This window comes from Lactuca serriola, chromosome 4 (assembly GCF_051521515.1).
Source record: "Lactuca serriola cultivar US96UC23 chromosome 4, Lser_US96UC23_V15, whole genome shotgun sequence".
NCBI lineage: Eukaryota > Viridiplantae > Streptophyta > Magnoliopsida > Asterales > Asteraceae > Lactuca > Lactuca serriola.
Genome location: NC_136411.1, coordinates 100,361,903 through 100,386,631, shown reverse-complemented (window position 1 = coordinate 100,386,631; position 24,729 = coordinate 100,361,903).

The window sequence follows — 24,729 nt, the reverse complement described above, 5'->3', positions numbered from 1 at the left end:
TTATACGTTTCCATTGATAGCAATATTAGTGAAAATTTACCAAATAAGGAAAGATTATCATCACCCAAGTTTCAGTTGGATAGACACTTGGAATCATGCAAGTTGTATTGTGTGATGAATTAGAACCTTCATCTTTGGGAAATTAAGACTAATTCCTTGTTCACATGTATATGTGAGTCAAGTGAAGGACAAAGGGATCAGGTACAATTGGTTGTGTGTTGGTTGGGTCCACCACAAATAATGATAAGACTATTCATTATGATTTACTAATGTTTAGTAAATATGGTTATGCTTACAAGATTAAGTGTAATTCTAAATCATTGAAAAGGTTTCAATGTATGGTAGAATGAATAACAAGAATCAAATTAGGTAGAAAGATAAAAGTTTCTCTAATCTGAGAAGAAGGGAGAGTACTTGAGTATTCTGTAAATCTGTGTAGGATTAGGAAACTTAATGCAAAAAGGATGTTCAAATGAATGTACTTTGAATGTGAGACTTCGTTTCCATGGAATTGATCTCCATTGGAATACTTTGTAATGTTTGTTGCCAAGTCTCTGTGACTTTTGTGCATAGTCATTATAAGAGGATCACTTCATATAAGTTTAAAATCTAACAGATTATAGCGACTGGCAAGAATTTGGTTTTCTTACATTTACGATAAGGATTTGGAGTTGTGAAATTTGTGTCATTGAAATACTTTCAATTGATGTATTTCACAAAGAGAGGACCACATGCAAATGTAGTGTGCATGCTTGGAGCATGGCATAACTATAGTTTTAATTCATGTATTAAGTTGATTAATCGAAACATTATACAATGAATAATGTGTAATAAATATGATGATTAAATAAAAGGGTTTTTATTTATATTCATAAGTTCTGAGATCATATTGGATTCAATTATTCTAGTGTTTCACTTACATGTTTTGACTTCCCGAATAACTAGGTTATTCAAACTATCCACAGCCGATCATACTTTGGAAGTAGGTATTGAGGCAAGACTGTCATGAATTTGACTGTAGATTGTCTAGGTGTTTTAGACATAGCACAAGTTTGTTGCAGTGTTCATGAGTACTCCTGAATTAAGATTCGAGTATTGGATTAAACCTATGCTCATCTGAATCACTTTATGGATGTGACAACCCGAAATTTTCCATTCGGTCAAACCCTAAAGGTCAACCACTTCGTATCATAAGTCAATGTCATTATTTCTTATTTTTAAGAAATATATTCGTTTGATTATTTTAATATTATTTTTAAACGAACGGGTGAAAGAAAGTGTCGTCTCGGGTTTTGGTTTTTAAAAACCGCAAACACTTCGCGTATTAGAAACACCCGACCAAACTTTTGTGTTTTGGGTTTAGAAATCACCCAAAACCGTAAACTCATGCCTATGTATGAGTTTACTCCCCAAAAAGTTAGTCATTTGTGTTTACTCCCCAAAAGTCAAAAGAGTAAACTCCAAAATATCCTCTCAAGTATCATCCAAGATTTAATTCCAAATCTTCAAAGTTGTAAGTGTTCTAACCATTTCAAGTTAGTAAAACACTTAATCTAGTGTTTGTGCATCTATTCATCAATTCATTTATGTATTTTGTTTAGATTTTCCAAAACACCAAGAACACCTAGAACACACAGTAAGTGTTCTTGGCCTTTTAGCACAAATCAAGCCTTCCAATAGTAAATGCTTCTATCCTTGAGTGATTTTAAGCTAGTATTACATTTAAACATCAAGAAAATATGTCAAGAACACAAGACTTGAGGTGTTCACGGTCCAAAGAGATGCTTGGGCTGTAAACACCATAAATGACACCAAAGTGTGTCTAATCCTCAAGTCAAAGCCCTAGTTGATGTTTAAACCATCCTTGACATGTTTAAACCTTCCTTTGTTGTGTTTAAGCCTTGAAAAACATCAAATGCCCACAAATATAGGTGTTTACGGTTTGGGGATCTCCCAAAACCGTGAACACCCAAAAGTATGTCTAAATGGGTTAATTTCCTTCCTTAGGCTTAGAAAGTAGCACATACACTTACCTAATTGTGTTAGGGACTTGAAAACATGGCTTTACACTCTTCCATATGGGTTTACGGTTTATGAACCCAATGGAAAACGCCATGAGGCCGTAAACTCCTCAAATGAGGTGTTTTGATGCCCTAGTCCATTCCAAAGGCCAAACCACTTAGTAGAATTGCTCCAAGAGGCTTGTTAAACCATCAAACAACACCTAGTCATTGGGACTAGAGTTTACGACCGTAAACTCTAGTGTTTACTACCGTAAACTCTTGGTGTCATGACTATAAAAAGTGTAAACTCCAAGGGAGTTTACCCTTGGACCCCAAACACACTAGCTTTTCCTACAACACTTAGATGCAACCCTTGAGACGTATAACACTTGTATAATATATTTAGCATGTCCTAGAGTGTCTTAAATTTTTTTATTAGTTGTTTAAAGACTAATTGTGTATATACATATATCCTTATATGTTATTAGGATCTTCGTGCGTGTCTAAGTCTTCACTTGACACCAAGCACTTATCCGACACTTCCTTCCGATCCACTTTTTACAGGTGAGTTCATACCCCCCTTAATCAATGTTTTAACTATTTTTAAATGTTTTATGGGGGGGGGGGATACAAGTAGAATAATGCTAGTTATTATATTAATCACATGTGATTAATAAGCAACATTCAAATGGTTGGCTACTCATTAGCCGTTTTATCAAACAATTTACTTCAAATGTTTTTCATAAACACTTTATGTGTTTAAAACTCCTTATTACACTGTACAGGTTACTCTGTATGTTTTATTTCAAACTTATATTACAATTGTGATTCAAACAAATGTTTCCTTATACTAAAGTTGTTTTATCAAACCCATGCCTTCAAACCGTTTTATAAATTGACATCAAGTCGATCTTTTCTTAGATAATAATTATGTTTCAAAGGTTTTACAAAACTTATTTTATGCTTTTATATGATAAATAGCATGCCTCCATATGTATAGTTATATAAGTAATGTTTAAAAGGCTTAGGAAGGCTATCCACCTTGTTTCCTTTTCCTCGATTTGGATGTGGTCTGATAGGATATCGAGTACTCGTCCGAAGGTCATTTAAATATTAGTTATATATCATATGTAAATATATAGTCATAAAAGGTCCTTCCAGTTCATCCAATGCCCTTGGGTAGCAAGGGTATACATCCATGTTCATGCGTCCTAGTTAGATTACTAGTAAACTACCATATGGGTAGTTTAGGAAGATACTAGAACTATTACTAGAACGCGATACCATACCATGAGCCAGTTCATTCATGAGTCAATACTTTCTAGAACGTTACAGTACATTACTATACTTGCTAGATAGAGAGCATGTACACTACAGCTAGAACATTATAGTACATTACTATACTTGCTAGATAGAGAGCACGTACACTACAGCTAGAACATTACAGTACATTACTATACTTGCTAGATAGAGAGCACGTACACTACAGCTAGAACGTTATAGTACATTACTATACTTGCTAAATAGAGAGAGCATACACTACAGCTAGAACATTACAGTACATTACCATACTATTACATAGATATGGTCACATGATCACATTTACATGAGTACACTTACAAGAATTACTAGTACATTTGATGTGTATAGATTCTGTTATATAATCCTCATTCTTATCTTTACCTTGTGATTCAATCACATAATCGACGAGATAGATTGGATTTAATATCCTAGTACCCAAGGATACGTTGCGGGACTGACCATTCCTAGAATCTCTGTTAGTTACAGAGGTAAAAGCACATCCATGGATGTCAACGGTTGATACCATTACATGTATACTTTTTGGGACTGACTATTCCTATACCCAACTATTAGCAACAGGGGTAAATGTACATCTACGGATGTCTTCAGTTAACATTGTTAGTTGCCCTTGTCCCAAAGGGTAATACTAATACAGTTTGGTCTTGGTAGAAGACTACATCCAGAACAGTTAGGTCTTAGTAGAAGACTACATTCAGAACAGTTAGGTCTTGGTAGAAGGCTACATTCAGAACAGTTTGGTTTTGGTAGAAGACTACATCCAGAACAGTTAGGTCTTAGTAGAAGACTACATTCAGAACAGTTTGGTCTTGGTAGAAGACTACATCCAGAACAGTTAGGTCTTGGTAGAAGACTACATCCAGAACAGTTAGGTCTTGGTAGAAGACTACATTCAGAACAGTTAGGTCTTGGTAGAAGACTACATTCAGAGCAGTTAGGTCTTGGTAGAAGGCTACATTGAGAACAGTTAAGTCTTGGTAGAAGACTCCTTTTGTTACTAATAGGAATCATAGGGATTTCTAGGGCTTTTCAAACGCTTACAGTTGTTTTACAAACATTTTCATACTTACAGTTCATTTACATTTTCAATACTTACAATTCGTATACATACAAATACTTACATTTCAAATACATACAAGTATTTACATACAAATTAAGACACTAAAATACTTATGATCTCACCAGCTTCAAAGCTGATACTCGCTTTCAAAACTACTTGTATCCTCAGGTCATCATAGACAGGTACCGATGCAAGGTTCAGGAAGATGGTGCTCGATCAAGACGCATCTTTCATTTTGATTTATGCTTTAGTGTTTATCAAAATTTGATAGAACACACTTGTATAATAATTATATTATTAATGCAATGGATGATGTTGTTGCTTGTTTACTACTTTTCATTGTTGTGATACTGTACATGACGTCCTCCGCCCCAGAACGTTTCCGTCGTTCTTGGTTTTGGGGTGTGACAATGGATTTTATCACGAGTGTTTGTGAGACGATAATATCTTATATTCTTGAAACCAAGACATGTGAGTTGTGGTTTACAAGTCGGTTGTACATTGACATATGTAAACGCACTAGTAACTTGGTGTTATAAAACATATTGTTGTGTGTGATTTGATGAGTAAATACAAGAAAGCATTTGAGTCAAAGTTTATCTATTTCTTTTACCCTGGGAGGGATAAAGCGATATATGTGGGCCCCTCGATAATTTAGTGATGACAAACCTAAGTGCTTGGCCAAGCCTAGACTAATTTGATTTGTTCAATTTGGCGGATACGAACAGTGTTAATGTTAGAGTTGGCATCAACTTCTACAACTCTGCCAATGGCTGCTTGACCTTGCTCGATGTTCCTGGCAATCCTACGGACCATGATGAGCAAGACTCGGTCCGCCGAACCTCCTTCTCTTATGTTGTAGAAGCTTTGGTCTCCGTTGAAAGGTAAAGGCTGACCCTGCTCATCGCTCCATCGGTTCAAGGTTATTGCCCACATGGGAGTGGGACCTCGAAATGCTGGGCTGGGTTAGGTTTCAGAGCTACTTGGAGTAGGTTGCTAACTTCTGGTTCGGAATCGGAGCTATCCAGAAAGCCTTCTGCACGATGATCATCCAAAGGGATCGGGTGTTCATCTTCTGACTCTTCCTCGAGCCATCCTCCAATGCCTTGGTTCGGATAGTACGGGTCGCCGGGATGGTGGAAGCCAACCATGCTATCTATGCGAGAATGGGGAAAGGAAAGTTAATAGACGCACTAATCTAGGGTACTTATAAGATGATCGTTATTAGGCGACCCAATACTTGCATAGTGCATACCAATTACATGTAATTGAAGCAAGATAGACCTTCGAATAAGTGACCCTAACTCTAAATCCACAATCAAACAAGAACAGGAAATGAAGCAAAGGTCACAGATTCTAAGTCTATAGCGCCTTAGTCACATGTAACTGTGGTGTATCCACTTAACAACTATTGCCTTACTAATAACAACCCTTTTAGTTGTCACATATGTAGTTAATGGAATGCAGAATACTCCTATAGTATTCTTGTTCTAACGTTCTTGCGGTAGTGTTGGTGAGTTTTTAGACTTGTTGCAACATCACAATCACTCTTAGGCACATGCTAGTCACTCCTAAGGAAATGTAGTTGATCAGGTTACATCCACCCATATATGACTATATGTCTCTAAGCCCAATTGTGTTGTTCAACAATCTTAATACTTTTGTTCTGTTCTAGTATGATACTAATCCTTTGTATTAATGGATGTGTATATATATACTTCGTTAAATATTATATCTTATTTTAGACTTCGTCCTCGAAGTCTGCTGCTCGATCCTGAAACAGCTCGGGGTAATGCTCCATCATTTCTTCCACCGGCTCCCAAGTCCACTCGGACCCCTTTCGGTGCTGCCACTGCACCTTCACTAATTCCACCCTCTTGTTCCTTAGATCCTTTGACTTCCGGTTGAGGATTGCGACTGGGCGCTCAATGTAATTCAGGCTGTCATCAACCTGTATGTCCTCTAACGGCACTACCGCTGAATCATCCACGAGACACTTTCGCAGCTGGGAGACATGGAAGGTGCTGTAGATCTGGCTGAGCTCGGTTGGCAGATCCAGCCTATATGCCACCTTGCCCACCCGGGCTACAACCCTAAACGGACCAATGTATCTCGAGCCCAACTTGCCCCGCTTCCTGAATTGAATGACGCCTTTCCAAGGCAACACTTTCAGGAGAACCATATCCCCGACCTGGAACTCTAGGTCTGATCGACGCTTGTCGGCATAACTTTTCTGCTGACTCTGCGCAGTCTGAAGCCTGCTCCGAACCTGCTGGATTCTCTCGGTCGTTTTGAGCACCACCTCGGTGCTCCCCATGACCCTCTGGCCAACTTTACCGCAATATATTGGAGTCCTGCACCTCCGACCGTGCAACATCTCGAATGGAGGATAGTCAATACTAACGTGGTAGCTGTTGTTATACGAGAACTCAGCCAAGGGGAGATAGGTATCCCAGCTACCACCAAAGTCTAGAACGCATGCCCGCAACATATCCTCCAAAGTCTGGATGGTCCGCTCACTCTGACCATCCGTCTACGGGTGAAAGGCGGTGCTAAAGTGCAGGCGAGTGCCCAACTCATCATGAAACTTCTTCCAAAACCTGGAAGTGAACCGCACATCTCGATCTGATATCACTGACACTGGCACCCCGTGCCGCGCTACTATCTCCCTGATGTAGATATCGGCTAACTTTTCGGCCGAGATACTTTCCTGAATCGGAATAAAATGGGCGCTCTTGGTCAATCGATCCACGATGACCCAAATTGAATCTACTCCTCGCGCCGTCCGGGGAAGCTTTGTGATAAAATCCATCGTAATATCCTCCCATTTCCACAACGGGATGTCCAACGGCTGCATCTTGCCGTGCGGTCTCTGATGCTCAGCCTTGACCTTCCTGCAGGTCAAACACCGCTCGACGTACCACACCACATCCAGCTTCATGCAGGGCCACCAATAGTCTAGGCGAAGATCCCTATACATCTTCGTCGCCCCTGGATGAATAGAGAATCGGGATTTATGTGCCCCCTCCATCAAGATCTGGCGCACGCCTCCATGATACGGCACCCACACCCTATGGTGTAGTGTTAATAACCCTTGACTATCATAATCGAAGGAGGTGACTTGACCCACTATTCGCTCACTCTTCCGATGTTCTTCCTTCATAGCCTCCTACTGAGCTTCCCAAATCTGCTCCAACAGGGGAGTCACCACAGTCATCCTCATGCAAATATCCCTGATCGGCGCCGCCTTGCGGCTAAGCGCGTCGGCCACCACATTGGCCTTCCCCGGGTGGTAAAGGATCTCACAATCATAATCTTTCACCACGTCCAACAACCGACGCTGCCTCATGTTCAAATTCGGCTGATCCATGAGGTACCTCAAACTCTCGTGGTCCGTGTAAATGGTACATTGAACCCCGTAGGGGTAATGCCGCCAAATCTTGAGGGCGAAAACCACCGCCCCCAACTCTAAATCATGCGTCGGGTAGTTCGCCTCATGAGGATTCAGCTGCCTCGAGGCATAAGCAATGACATGCCCCCTCTGCATCAATACTGCGCATAGGCCTGAGATCGACGCATCACAGTATACCACAAAATCCTGTAAACCCTCGGGCAGGGCTAAGATCGGCGCCTCGCACAATCTCTGCCTCAGAATCTTGAACGCTGCCTGCTGCTCAGGCCCCCATCGAAAGACCACGACTTTCCTAGTCAACCGTGTCAGGGGTACGACTATATTGGAGAAATCCTGAATGAATCTCCGATAGTAGCCTGCCAATCCTAGGAAACTCCGAATCTCGGATGGAGACTTCGGAACCTCCCATCTCATCACGGCCTCCACCTTGGCCGAGTCTACTGAAATCCCTTCCTGGTTGACGAGGTGCCAAAGAAACTGCACCTCGCACAACCAAAACTCACATTTGGAGAACTTGGCGTACAAGCTCTCCCTCCTCAAGGTCTCTAAAACCTCTCTCAGATGCTCCTTGTGCTCTTCCTGCGTCTTGGAATAAACCAATATGTCATCAATGAAAACTATCACAGACCGATCCAGCATCGGCCTACATACGTGGTTCATGAGGTCCATGAACACGGCAGGAGAATTGGTGAGCCCAAACAGCATCACCACGAACTCATAATGGTCATAACGCGTCCGAAACGTGGTCTTCTGTACATCCTCCTCCCTGACCCTCATCTGATGATAACCGGAACGCAAATCGATCTTGGAGAACCAATAAGCTCCCTGCAACTGATCAAAGAGGTCATCAATCCTCGAGAGCGGGTAACGCTTCTTCACCGTTACCTTATTCAGCTCCCGATAATCTATACACATCCGATGCAACCCGTCCTTCTTTTTCACAAACAGGATCGAGGCTCCCCAGGGTGAACTGCTCGGTCGAATAAATCCCTTGTCTAGCAGCTCCAGCAGCTGCGTAGACAACTCCTGCATCTCGGGAGGAGCCAACCGATAGGGTGCCTTGGCTATCGGAGCCGCACCAGAACACAATCCCTGAACACTACTAATGCTCGTACCGATCGATCATCGGCAATCTCTACCTCTAAAAAGCAATTCAACATGCCCGAAGACTCAGTAAACCTCTTGTTAAGCGCAAGGGAAACAAATGATCGGGTGGCACCCGAGTCAAACAACACCTGGATAGGAATACCGTTCACATGGAACGATCGTAATGCATATACACCGAGCACATATCAATATCATAACATCACAAAAATAAAGTAGAGGGAAGGAATCATACCCGTCACCACATCGGGTGCGGCGCGTGCCTCCTCTGCCGTCAGCTGGAACACCCGACTCCTCACCACTGGAGCCTCTGCCTTGCCCTGTCGGCCATCTGTAATCCGCAGGGTAGCTGGAGCCGACGCCTTAACCGACGCTGATGCTGTCAACTGGGGGCAATTGGCCTTCTTGTGGCCCCTCTGGTTGCAGTGAAAACACAGCAACTCCGATATCTGAATCACAGGTGCAGGGGCGGTACAATCGCTGCTGAAGTGCCCCAACTTTCCGCACTTGTAGCAGCCTGACGATCCCAACTTGCACGCTCCCTCGTGCGTCTTGCCGCATTTCCTGCAGCGGCCCCGCCCCTGTTGGCCTTTCGGCCCCACATCTGATCGCTTGGGCTTCTTCCCCGAAGCCCCCATAACGTGCCCCTCCTCAGCCTTCCTCTTCCGGATGTGCTCCAGATCTATCTCCTTCTCCCTTGCCCTGGAAATCATGGAGTCCAGGGTAGGGCAAGCTGAAAATCTGACATGCTCCTGAATATCAGCTCGTAGCATATCATGATAGCGGGTCGTCCTCATATCCTCGTCACCCGTGTACTGGGCCACCAGCAAAGCCCTCTCCCGGAACTTGGCGGTGATCTCCGCCACAGTGTCCGTCGTCTGTCTCATATCTAGGAACCCCCTGGCCAGCTGCTGAAGCTCGACAGCCGGCGCAAACTCTGCCTTAAACCTGGTCACGAAGTCCAACCATGTCATAGCCTCGACAGCTGAGGCTCCTAGCGAGTCACCAACGGACTCCCACCAATCCCTAGCTCGATCTCTCAAACATCCTGTTGCATATCTCACCTACGACACCTTAGGGCAGAAGCTGGTCAACTGTGCAGACTTAATGTATGCAATCCATCGTCTGGCAGCTATGGGGTCCTTTGCCCCATGAAAATCCGGCACACCACTGCCCCAAAAGTCCTTGAAGGACAGCGTGCGAGATCCTGACTGGCCAGATGCCATGTCGCTCCTGAATGTCCGGAGGTGATCCTCCATCAAATCCAATATCCCTTCCTTGATCGACCCGAAGATAATGGGGGTCAACTCAAGGATGCCTCTGGTGATCTCAGACGCGATGAACTCGCGTAACCCCTCATCTACTGGCTTGGAACCTGATCCCGAACCTGTACTGCCAATTGCTGGCCTCGAGCGTAGTACCACCATTCTGAAATACAAAAGAAATAACAACTGTTAGCGATATTGATACCGCTGGAGGGATCACACTTACTACAAGTTCCCTGGTCTTATCTTGGCCTTCCTCGATTCGGGTACGGATCCTCTGCTTTCAGTATTACGGGCCCATACTACCTTCCACATCTATCCGTACCTTCTCCAAGGACTGCTTTGACTCTACCAGGTTCCTTTCACTACTGCTGATCTCTGCTACTCTTATCCTAGGAAACCTTTGACTCCACCTAACCCAGTCCTCAGCTGCTGAAGGTCTCTTGGTGATGCCAATAAGCTATTACCTAAATACAATCACATGCGACGAGGCTCGGATAATCCTTCGAGTAAGGGACTCATCCCTACAACGGTTAGGACTCAAACAAGAGCTACGCAATAGGGTCAAATCCAACACACTGAGATTATTCAACCCTGATCACATGTGACTTTAACATATTCACCTAACAGCTAACTCCCATCACTCAAAGCCCACATAGCACAAAGCAAACAAAATTTAGACAAAAGGAAACAATCTCAAGCAACTCTATCCTCGTAGAGAAAAACTGAACTAGCATGCAATACTAAACTCGTACTATCAGGCATAAACTAAACAGGCTATCCTACTGCTGTCTACTCAATTCAATCATGCAACTTTTCATACACTGAAGCACATAAAGCAGGCACATAAGGCATCACTCCTAGATCCTTAGTCCTATCCTAGCATGCTGTTCTACTGAAACTGATAAGCATAACATAAGCTTGTATGGGCACTTTGGGGAATACTTACTTGAGCTTGGTCGGTCGCGCACATCACACACTTTGTTCTTTCTTAAAACCCTTTACTTAGCCTTTTAGAAAACATTTTCTTTTTCCAAAATCTTTTAATCCCTCGATTTGAGTTCAAACACCCCCGTAGGTGTGTCCGAATCCCTCAAACCAGGGCTCTGATACCCACGTGTAACATCCCAAAAATACGAGCCAAAATTTTCATTTTTTAAAACATGTACTTAGCAAAACATTAGGAATAAAACGTTCAACGATCATATCATTTCACAAAAGATAGTGCATGTCTGGAAAACATTTTTATAAAACATAAAAGTGTTAGAGTACAAATCCCCAGGAAGATCTCATGATGCGGAATACTAGCATGTGTGTGATGTACCGCAACCGTGCCAGCTCCTTCCCCTTCGAAGAAGAGGTACCTGAAACCAAAACTGAAAACTGTAAGCACGAAGCTTAGTGAGTTCCCCCAACATACCACATACCATACAATCACATAACATACATATATTGTCAGGCATATCTGGGTGCCCGACCTACCCCTTCGGTCCTCTCGACCGGATACTATCTAGTATATCTGGGAGCTGGCCTCCCCTTCAGTCCTCACGATCGGATACTGACCAGTATATCTGGGAGCTTGCCTCCCCTTCAGTCCTCTCGACCGGATACTGACTAGCATATCTGGGTGCTGGTCTCCCCTTCGGTCCTCTCGACCGGATACTGGGGACTATTTCACCCCTACTACTACCACATAACACATATATCTCATAATCTATCTAACATGGCTGGGCATGACCGCCCCTTCGGCCCCATCGACCGGTATACTGGGGACTATCTCCCCCTATTGTCACTAGCACATAGCATCATATCATACCAGAACAAAAACATATCACAGGTAGTAGCAACCCTAGATGAATATCACACAGACAAACATCTATCATACATTCCTACTGGTGGGTCGGCATTGTGGCCGTAGACCCACTGCTACTGGAAGGTAACTCACCTCAAAGTAGCTACTGATCGGTGTGGGAACTGACTCTCTTCTGCTGTTGCTACTCCGGAAATCCTCCGGCTATAATTCCCACAAAACACTTAGTCAAATACTGCTAACCGACCTCAGGGTAAAACGACCATTTACCCCTAACCAAACCAAGAGTCAAAGTCAAAGTCAACTGCTAGTTGACCCGACTTGCCGATTTGACTTGCCAACTCGCCGAGTCCATATCCCTTTGTCTGACCATAAACCCGTTTCTACTCGTCGAGTGAGGCATTGACTCGACAGGTTTTCCTTCTAAACCAAAGGCCAATAGTCCTTCATCCTACTCGCCGAGTTGTATGAACAACTCGCCGAGTTCATCTTCATTCGAAGAACACTGTATGAAGAGACTCGCCGAGCGGTATGAACAACTCGCCGAGTCTGTTCTTGAGGCAAGAAGATTGCCTTGAACTCGCCGAGTCATGGCATTGACTCGCCGAGTTGCTTCATGAGTGAGTCTGGCTTCCGACCCACTGAGTCACACCCAATGACTCACTACTCCAACCTGCAAATAAGAAAAGGGGGAAAACGCGGGGACTCGCGACTCGACTCGCCGAGTCAAATGAACCACTCGCCGAGTCGGCCACATGCAAATACTATACACACGATTCTGCTTGAATCCAACTCATGTCATTCATAGATCTGGGTTTCTAGGGCCTGATTAACACGTAAAGTTTCCAACTTTACGTGTAAATAAACACCCATGAGGGTTTTAGGGCTCAAAATGCACCAAAAGAGTAAATCTAGGGCTTTCATGCAATATGGCTCCATAAAGGCAGTAGATCCAAGCTCCTGGAGCTCAATCATGCATAGATCTGGAGGCTAACAACTTGTTACAACCCACAATGCACAAACAAGCTTGGGGAAAGGCTCAAGAAGGACTTTCATGGAGCTACAAAGGACAATAAGCATGAAAACAGAGGGAAAGTAAGTTTTACCTCCAGGAAATCACTGAGATGACCCTAATATGCCTGGCCTCCTTCTTCTCTTCTTGATCCACACTCCTTCCCTCAACAAATCTTCAAGAAAACACACCAAAAAGCTTCAAACTCACAAGGAACAAGGCTTGAACGAAGTATAGAGCTCTGAGGGTGAATGGGGGCGAGCTTGGGGGCGGATAAGAGGGTTTAAATAGGGTGCAAACCCTTGAAATTTAGGGTTTCATCAGACAGCGGGGACTTGCCGAGTCCAGAATATGGACTCGCCGAGTCGCCAACTTAAACGTGTTCCGGATCCCGTCTCTACTCGGCGAGTCAGACCTACAACTCGCCGAGTCCAAGGCTAAAAATAAAAAACACTAAAATAAATTTTACGTACCAAGAACTAGGTGCTACATCTAGTATGATACTAATCCTTTGTATTAATGGATGTGTATATATATATTCTTCATTAAATATTTTAGTATCTAAAAGTATATATTCTTGGTTAGAGTGTCTTAGTCCCGAAGTGTTTATAGTTCGTATATCTTTTATGGGTTGATATACTTGATTCACTATAAACAAAGCTCTGATACCAATCTGTCACACCCCAAAACCTAGAACGGCAGAATACGTTGTGGGGTGGAGGACGTCATGTACAGTATCATAACAATGCATAATAGTAAAAACAAGCAAGAAGATCCATTGCATTAATATAGTAATTGTAATACAAACATGTTCTGTACAGTTTGTTAGACACCAAAAGTATAATAAAAAATAAAGAGGAGTCTTGTATGCTCTCCGTCTTCTCAAAAACTGCATTTGTACCTGTCTATTGCCGACTTGAGAATACCAGTTATTTTGGAAACGAGTATCAGCATAAATCTGGTGAGTTCATAAGAATTTAGTGTCATTGCTTGTATAAAATGTTTAATATCGAATAACATGAAAGTTGTTATTGAGTTTGAAAATAGTGCGAATCTCTAGAAAATCCTATATTTTCTTATAAAAGTAGTCTTCTGCCGAGATTTGGTTACTTGTAAGTTAGATCCTTTGAGTGTGTAAAAGTTTTCCCAACTAGACTCATAATTATGAAAGTATATAATTTGGACTTCGTTTGAACAAGGTAAATGGGAAAATGATGTATTATTCTAGCAGTGTTACTGCCGAATGGATGGTAATTAGCCGCAAACACTAGATAGTGATATGTATTTGATACACCTCGGGGAGTCTATTTTACCTTCAATTCGTAATTTGTTAGATTAAGGTTCCGAATGTGAATATGTATGTAACCATGCGAATGGGCGATTGAATGTATCATGACCCTCTAGGTCATATGTAGTGTGGTAGCATGTTATCATCCTTGGGCCTAGTCGGCTAGGACTGTAGCTAGCGGTCGGGATGTGTGGGTGTCCGCCCTGTATATATCTATACACGTAGAGCCCGCTCTCCCTCCAGGAGACTAAGGTTACACAGGGAAGGCGCAGTAAAGTGCCGTATGTAGAAATAGTGTATCACATTCTATATTAGTATGTTCTCTTGTATTAGTGTATAGTGTGCTTCTCGGTATAATGTATTTAGTATTCTTTTGTTATAGCATATAGTATTCTTTCTGTATAGTAATTAACATGTAGCAACTCATTGTATCACTAACTGTGGTAAGTATCATAGTAATGGTGAGGAGTGGTAAACTTTAACTATACCTATTATAGTTAACTAGCATGTTGCAGTCGTTCTTGGATACTCATAAATATTCAAATAAACGAAGGTATTCATATCCAACCCAAATACGTACAATATATAACTAAGAATTCAACGACAGTCGGACAGATAACAATATACCCCAAGACCCCAATCAAACAAGAACAGGTAATAAGGCGAGCTATCTGTCCTAAGTCCTTCAAGTCTTACTTATATAAATATATTGGTGTGGATATATTTTGGAAACATTAGAAGTTTTAAAGAGTTTGAAAATAGTTTTTATGACAAATTTACATGAAAATGAGTTTGATAGCCATTGAAAACGGTTTTTGAAGGCAAATGGTTAAAAGTATAGAAATCCCTTTTTGATTTTTAGTTACAAATCACATGTGATTGATACCATAAATTGTTGGATTCAACTTGTATTCCCCCCCCCCATAAAAGCATTTGAAAGGTTAATTACGGGGTATGAACTCACCTACAGCGAGTGGAGTGGATGGAATGTCAAGTAGGATGCTAGGTGTCAAGTGAAGACTTCAACACACTCTACGACCCTAGAAACATATGAAGACATATGTTTACATATAATTAGTGACTAAACACTAATTAAACACGTATAGGCATCCTAGTGTGAAGAAAACACTTTGGTCAAGAGCTAGGAGGCTATTGGGTTGAAATGGAGGAGTGTAAGGCCTCACTGTGGAGTTTACTCCTCAAATACTCACCCTAAGTGAGTTTACGGCTGAGGGACCATTTCCCCCATGAGTTTACGGCCGTAAACTCATGGGAGGAGTGTATTTGAGTGTTTTAAGGTCTCTTGTATCATTAGGAAGAGTTTTAAGACCAAATCCATGGCTTGAGAAGTGGTTATGGTTCAAAAGGGGCACTCCCTTGGAGTTTACGGTCCTTGGACCACTCCTTGGGAGTTTATGGTCGTGAACTCTATGGTTTACGGCCGTAAACCCTTGAACACTACATTTCCTTTGCATTTTGTGGTCCTAGGCTCATTCATACAAGTTTCTAGTCCATTAAACATGCTAAGGAGGGAGTTAGGGACACCAAAACATCCTTCTTGGTGTTTATAGTTTTGGTGTTTACTCCCTTAAAGGCACAATTTTGGGTTTCTAACTTCATGCATGCAAGTTTCTAAGTCATAGATAAGCATTAGGAAGGTTTTGGAGGGATTTTGGGGCTTCAAAACCCCTTTATAGGAGTTTACGGTTTTGGGAGGTGTTCCCCAACCGTAAACTCTAGTTTCTAAGGCATTTTGGGTGGTTAAATCCCGATTTTGCATGTACACAAAGCAAAACAACAAGCTAGGAAGGATTACTTACCGTTTTGGAGCTTGAATGAGGTGTTTCTTGGCTAAACCCACTTGTAGAGAGAGAGAGAGAGAGAGAGAGAGAGAGAGAGAGAGTAGAGAGAGAAAGCTTCTAGGAGTGAGAAAAGTTTCAAGTGAAAGCCTCTCATCCCTTATATAGGGCTTGAGTTGGCGGCCAGGTGGGGATCCACCCCACACTGACGTTAAACGGAATTAAAATTGTTTTTTTCCGATTAAATGGTCGTGACCCGGCTTAGTCGTAAACTAAAATTTTTCTCAAATATATTTGAGGGTCTTCCTCGTGTTTTTACTTATTTCACCACGACACAAAAATAAAATAAAACATTAATTGATTTGTCTAACCCAAATGTTAACAGAAATTTAATAACACTAATAAAGATAAAAATATTCCATTAACGGAAATGGTTTACAGTAACGGAATATATTTCGGGTTGTCACATCATCCCCTCGTTAGAGGAAATTTCGTCCCGAAATTTAGAATTCAAGCAGCTAAGTTATAACAACACAACTAAGCGAAGAGATGAGGATATTTAAGTTTCATTTGATCCTCGCGCTCCCAAGTGAACTCCGGTCCTCGTTTGGCGTTCCAGCGAACCTTCACAATTGGGATGCGACTTTGTTTCGTTCGTTTGACCTCTCGGTCCATAATCTCCACGGGTTCTTCCACGAAGTTGAGGCTCTCGTCGATCTCGATCTCATCTAGTGGAATTACGAGAGTCTCATCGGATAGGCACTTTTTCAATTTCGAGATGTGGAAGGTAGGGTGTATGTTATTGAGTTCGCGGGGTAGATTGAGTTTGTAGGCTACGGGGCCGATTCTAGCGAGAATCTTGAAAGGCCCTATGTACCTTGGATTCAGCTTTCCACGCTTTCCAAGTCGTATCGTGCCTTTCCAGGGTGAGACTTTCAGAAAGACTCGGTCTCCCACCTGGAATTCCAAAGGTTTTCTTCGTTTGTCTGTGTAGCTTTTCGGTCGATCTCTAGCGGCTTTTAATCGTTCGCGAATCTATACAATCTTCTCGGTCGTTTCTCGAATGATTTCCGGACCCATGAGAGCACTGTCAGGAGCGCGTCCTTTAGTTAACTGAGTGTCACCCACCTCAGCCCAGCATAGAGGGGATCTGCACTTTCGGCCGTAGAGGGCTTCGAACGGAGCTGCCTTGATGCTCGTGTGATAACTGTTATTGTAGGAAAACTTGACAAGGGGTATGTGGGTCTCCCATGCCTTACCAAAGTCAATCACACAGGCTCGCAGCATATCCTCCAGGGTTTGGATAGTCCTCTCACTTTTCCCGTCGGTCTGCAGATGGTAGGATGTACTCATGTCCAACCTCGTCCCTAAGGCGCTTTGTAGTGATTGCCAAAAACTCGAAGTGAACCTACTATCTCTATTGGAAATTATAGATATAGGGACCCCGTGCAGTCGTACGATTTCGTTAATGTATGTTCTTGTGAGTTTCTCCATCTTATCTGTCTCTTTGATGGGTAGGAAGTGCGCGGACTTGGTCAATCTGTCGACGATGACCCATATGGTATCAAGCCCACCTATTGTCTTGGGTAGCTTGGTTATGAAATTCATAGTGATCCGCTCTTACTTCCATTCAGGTATCTCTGGTTGTTGTAATAACCCTGATGGCTTCTGGTATTCGACCTTGACCTTGGCGCAAGTAAGGCATTTACTCACGAAGGTAGCAATCTCTGCTTTCATGTTAGGCCACCAGTATGACTTCTTCAGATCTAGATACATCTTATCTGAACCTGGATGAACGGAATATCGAGTGTTGTGTGCTTCCTTCATGACCAAGTCTCTGAAACCACCGTGTCGCGGCGTCCAGATTCGGTCCATGAGATATAAGGCTCCGTCACCCTTAACCTCCAAGGTCTTATCCATTCCACGTAAGGATTCTCCTGCCACATTCCCAGGCTTCAGAGCTTCGAGCTGAGCCTCCTTAATTTTTGCGGATAGATGCGAATGGATAGTCATTATTAATGACTTGACTCTTCGACCAGAATATTCCTTTCGACTTAGGGCGTCTGCTACCATATTGGCTTTTCCCGGGTGATAACGAATCTCGCAGTTTCAATCATTGAGTAGCTCGACCCACCGTCATTGTCTCGTATTGAGCTCCTTCTGGTTTAGTATGTGTTGGAGGCTTTTGTGGTCAGTGTATATTGTGTTGTTCGTACCATACAGTTAATGTCTCCAGATCTTTAGAGCGAATACCACCACTCCAAATTCGAGGTCATGCGTGGTGTAGTTAACCTCATGTGTCTTTAGCTGCCTCGAGGCATCGGTGATGACCTTACCTCGTTCCATCAGGACACAACCGAGCCCCTGGTTATACGCATCTCAGTATACTACAAACTCATCTATCCCCTCGGGGAGGGACAGTATTGGTGCGGTGCATAAGGCTCGTTTCAAGGTCTGAAATGAATTCTCCTGTTTCTCTCCCCAGTAAGGTCATACCCTTTTGGGTCAATGTGGTAAGGGGTTTCGCGCTCCTATAGAAGTTCTGAATGAATCTGCGGTAGTAGCCAACGAGGCCTAGAAATTGACGAATTTCTGTAGGCGTCTTCGGTGCTGACCAGTTCTCAATAGCTTTAATCTTGGATGGGTCCACGTGGATTCCTATTTTGCTAACCACGTGTCCCAAAAACTCGACTCTTCGGATCCAGAATTCACACTCAGAGAACTTCGCATATAACTTCTCTGATCGTAGGGTTTCTAGGACTCGTCGTAGACGATCGCTATGCTCCTCCTTACTCCGACAGTGGACAAGTATGTCATCAATGAAGACTATGGCGAACTGATCCAAGTAAGGATGGCACACCCTATTCATTTAATCCATGAATACTGCGGGTATGTTGGTCAGTCCGAAGGGAATCACTACGAACTCGTAGTGTCTGTAACGAGTTCAGAAAGCTGTTTTCGGGACATCCTCCTCAAGCACTCGCAATTGATGATACCCGGACCTTAGATCAATCTCGGAAAAATAACTCGCCCCTTGTAGTTGGTCAAATAAATCGTCTATACGGGGAAGAGGGTAACGATTCTTGACCGTGAGTTTGTTGAGCTCTCTATAATCAAGGCACATACGGAACGATCCGTCCTTCTTCTTTACAAACAAGACCGGTGCTCCCCAGGGTGAGAAGCTTGGTCTTATAAAGCCCTTGTTGAGCAGCTCGTTAAGTTGACTGGACAGTTCTTGCATCTCAGCAGGCGCTAGAGGATAGGGCGATTTGGCTATGGGGGTAGCTCCTGGAATTAGATCGATTCTGAACTCAACCTGGCGTTTGGGAGGTAAACTTGGTAGCTCCTCTGGAAAGACGTCGGGGAAATCGCATACAACGGGGAAGTCTTTTTGATCTTTTGTTTTCTGGCTCGTGTCGACAACGTGTGCAAGGAATGTACGATATTCCTTGCGCAAGTACTTCTGGGCCTGAATACTCGAGATGATGCGAAGGCTCGTACTGGGTTTGTCCCCGTAGATTAACAGGGTGTCATTATTCGGTAGGTTTAGACGGATTGCTTTGTCGAAGCACAGGATATCAGCACGATGGAGACTCAACCAGTCCATGCCCACAATGACATCGAAGCTCTTGATCGATACTGGTATGAGGTCGATTGGGAACGAATGATCATCTAGCGTGAGGGTACAGCCTATGTAGATCTCGTTAGAACTCTCTGTCTTTCCGTTAGCCATTTCTACGACGAATGTTTCTTTTAATTGTTGTGGGGATTGCTTAAGTAAGTGTTTAAGGTTTTGGTTTATGAAGCTTCTTTTCGCTCCACTATCGAATAAGATACAAGCATAAGAGTTGTTGAGAAGGAACGTACCCGCGACTACTATGGGGTCTGCTACTGCTTCATTGTGGCCAATAGCTAGTAGTTTCCCCGTTCCTCCTGCATTTCCAGCTTTTAGACAGTTTTTCTTGAAATTCCCCACTTCGTCATAGCCATAAAAGGCCTGGCTGACTCCCGAACCGGAGACCTGAGAAATGGGTTTGGGTTGAGATCTGCAAAACCGGGCGGTATGGCCCTTCTGGTCGCAATTAGTGCAGTGCATTTCACAGCAGGGGCCGTTATGATGAAAAGGGCACTTTGGGTGCTTGGGCAGATTTCCATCATAGGTTTTTGCTGGTACCAGGGTAGCAGGAGTGGTGGCAGCATGGACAGCCACCATCTGTTGGTTTTTGGAAGAGGATTGAGCTTTCTTGTCCTTCTTTTTGTCCCACCGCTTCCTCTTGTTGTCGAATGTCTTGGGCGGTGCAGTGGCAGTTGTTGTTGCGGTTGATGGAGTGGAAGGAGTTTCATGATCAATCAACCTGTGGGCCAATTCCTTGGCGCTGTCAAAGGTTGCCGGATGTGAAGATAGAACGTTTGCTCGATACGGGAGCACTAAACCCCAGATGTACCGTTCAATTTTCTTGATTTCAGAGGGGATCATGTTAGGGCACATAGCTACCAGGTTGCAAAACCTGGACGTATAAGCCACTATGTCTGTGCCCCTAATCTTGAGGTTCCATAGTTCCTCCTCGAGCTTCTGAACCTCACCTCTAGGTTAGTACTCCTTTCTCAGTAGGTCCGTTAGCGTGTCCCAGCCCATGGAGTTGGCTGTTACTAAAGAGAGTGAGTTGACATGGCTATTCCACCACGTCAGGGCCCTTTCAGTGAAAGTGGCAGCAGTGAACTTTATTTTTCTTTCTTCGGGGCATGAGCACATTTCGAAGACGGCTTCAGTTCTTTCGATCCATTGGGACAGAGCAAGGATCCCTCCGGTCCCATTGAAAAATGTTGGTTTACAGTTCATGAAATCCTTATAAGTACACCCCTGTGTACGTGAATGGATTCCACTATGTCTGGAGTTGGTGCCCATTCCGGCTCCACTAGCATCGCTAGAATTCATTTGGGCCATGGCTGCTGTCACAGCTGTCTGAAACAGCACTGGATCGAACTGCAGAGGAGGAGGTGGGGTTTGTATCGCAGGTATGCCTCTGTTCAAGCGCTTGCGAGGAGGTATCTTTTACTAAAATTTCATAGAGATGATGACAATAGTAAGAGTCTATTGTAAGTATGATAAGAATGTTTCATGGACTAAATCAACATAGCCCAAAATCAGAGAGAGTCATAGCAACAGAATAGGTAATTGCTAATATTACTGGTATTAATGATGTAATATGAGTTTAGGAAAAGTGACCTAACAGTAGGTCTTACATCAAACCATAAGGAAAAATGTTAGCAGTCTAGGAGCCTAGGTAAAGTACTTTCAAAGTTAGGAATGTTTACAGACAAGTGCTCTATCGAGCATAGAATAGGAAACGCTAGTCCTTAAACAAAAGAGTGAGATGATTTTGACATCATCTACTGGTGACGGGTACCCATTGGGCGAACCCCCATATCAGCTAGTTGACGCGCAACTTCCTGATGATGTCGTTCGTAAGCCCTCTGACGTGCTCGGAGTTCCCTCACTTCGGCTCGGGATGCCGCTAGTTGTTGCTGCAGAGCCTCATTGGTACTCCTCATCCAATCCATAGCTTCTTCCAGTTGGCGGATACGAACAATGTTAAGGTTAGAGTTGGCATCAACTTCTACAACTCTGCCAATGGCTTCATGACCTTGCTCGATATTCCTGGCAATCCTACGGACCATGATGGGCAAGACTCGGTCCGTCGAACCTCTTTCTCTTATGTTGTAGAAGCTTCGGTCTCCGTTGAAAGGTAAAGGCTGACCCTGCTCATCGCTCCATCGGTTCAAGGTTATTGCCCACATGGGAGTGGGACCTCGAAATGCTGGGCTGGGTTAGGTTTCGGAGCTACTTGGAGCAGGTTGCTAACTTCTGGTTCGGAATCGTAGCTATCCGGAGAGCCTTCTGCACGATGATCATCCAAAGGGATTGGGTGTTCATCTTCTGACTCTTCCTCGATCCATCCTCCAATGCCTTGGTTCGTATAGTACGGGTCGCCGGGATGGTGGAAGCCAGCCATGCTATCTATGCGAGAATGGGGAAAGGAAAGTTAATAGACGCACTAATCTAGGGTACTTATAAGATGATCGTTATTAGGCAACCCAATACTTGCATAGTGCATACCAATTACATGTAATTGAAGCAGGATAGACCTTCGAATAAGTGACCCTAACTCTAAATCCACAATCAAACAAGAACAAGAAATGAAGCAAAGGTCACAGATTCTAAGTCTATAGCGCCTTAGTCACATGTAACTGTGGTGTATCCACTTAACAACTATTGCCTTACTAATAACAACCCTTTTAGTTGTCACATATCTAGTTAATGGAATGCAGAATACTCCTATAGTATTCTTGTTCTAACGTTCTTGCGATAGTGTTGGTGAGTTTTTAGACTTGTTGCAACATCACAATCACTCTTAGGCACATGCTAGTCACTCCTAAGGAAATGTAGTTGATCAGGTTACATCCACCCATATATGACTATATGTCTCTAAGCCCAATTGTGCTGTTCAACAATCTTAATACTTTTGTTATGTTCTAGTATGATACTAATCCTTTGTATTAATGGATGTGTATATATATACTTCGTTAAATATTTTAGTATTTAAAAGTATATATTCTTGGTTAGAGTGTTTTAGTCCCGAAGTGTTTATAGTTCGTATATCTTTTATGGGTTGATATACCTGATTCACTATAAACAATGCTCTGATACCAATCTGTCATACCCCAAAACCTAGAACGGCAGAATACGTTCTGGGGTGGAGGACGTCATGTACAGTATCATAACAATGCATAATAGTAAAAACAAGCAACAACATCCATTGCATTAATATAGTAATTGTAATACAAACGTGTTCTGTACAGTTTGTAAGACACCAAAAGTATAATAAAAAATAAAGTGGAGTCCGTATGCGCTCCGTCTTCTCAAAAACTGCATCTGTACTGGTCTATTACCGACCTGAGAATACAAGTTATTTTGGAAACGAGTATCAGCATAAATCTGGTGAGTTCATAAGAATTTAGTGTCATTGCTTGTATAAAATGTTTACAATCGAATAACATGAAACTTGTTATTGAGTTTGAAAATAGTGTGAATCTCTAGAAAATCCTATATTTTCTAATAAAAGTAGTCTTCTGCCGAGACTTGGTTACTTTTAAGTTTGATCCTTTGAGTGTGTAAAAGTTTTCCCAACTAGACTCATAATTATAAAAGTATATAATTTGGACTTCGTTTGAACAAGGTAAATGGGAAAAATGATGTATTATTCTAGCAGTGTTACTACCGAATGGATGGTAATTAGCCGCAAACTCTAGATAGTGATATGTATTTGATACACCTCGGGGAGTCTATTTTACCTTCAATTCGTAATTTGTTAGATTAAGGCTCCGAATGTGAATATGTATGTAACCATGCGGATGGGCGATTGAATGTATCATGACCCTCCAGGTCATATGTAGTGTGGTAGCATGTTATCATTCCTGGGCCTAGTCGGCTCGGACTGTAGCTAGCAGTCGGGGTGTGTGGGTGTCCGCCCTGTATAGATCTATACACGTAGAGCCCGCTCTCCCTCCGGGAGTCTAAGGTTACATAGGGAAGGCGCAGTAAAGTGCCGTATGTAGAAATAGTGTATCACATTCTATATTAGTATGTTCTCTTGTGTTAGTGTATAGTGTGCTTCTCGGTATAATGTATTTAGTATTCTTCTGTTATAGCATATAGTATTCTTTCTGTATAGTACTTAACATGTAGCAACTCATAGTATCACTAACTGTGGTAAGTATCATAGTAATGGTAGCGATGAGTGGTAAACTTTAACTATACCTATTATAGTTAACTAGCATGTTGCAGTCGTTCTTGGATACTCATAAATATTGAAATAAACGAAGGTATTCATATCCAACCCAAATACATACAATATATAACTAATAATTCAACGGCATTCGAACAGATAACAATATACCCCAAGACCCCAATCAAACAAGAACAGGTAATAAGGCGAGCTATCAGTCCTAAGTCCTTCAAGTCTTACTTATATAAATATATTGGTGTGGATATATTTTGAAAATAGAAGAAGTTTTAAAGAGTTTGAAAATAGTTTTTATGACAAATTTACATGAAAATGAGTTTCATAGCCATTGAAAACGGTTTTTGAAGGCAAATGGTTAAAAGTATAGAAATCCTTTTTTGATTTTTAGTTACAAATCACATGTGATTGATACCATAAATTGTTGGATTCAACTTATATTCCCCCCCCCCCCCCCCATAAAAGCATTTAAAAACATTTGAAAGGTTAATTAAGGGGTATGAACTCACCTACAGCGAGTGGAGTGGGTGGAATGTCAAGTAGGATGCTAGGTGTCAAGTGAAGACTTGAACACACTCTACGACCCTAGAAACATATGAAGACATATGTTTACATATAATTAGTGACTAAAAACTAATTAAACACGTATAGGCATCCTAGTGTGAAGAAAACGCTTTGGTCAAGAGCTAGGAGGCTATTGGGTTGGAATGGAGGAGTGGAAGGCCTCATTGTGGAGTTTACTCCTCAAATACTCACCCTAAGTGAGTTTACGGCTGAGGGACCATTTCCCCCATGAGTTTACGGCCGTAAACTCATGGGTGGAGTGTATTTGAGTGTTTTAAGGTCTCTTGTAT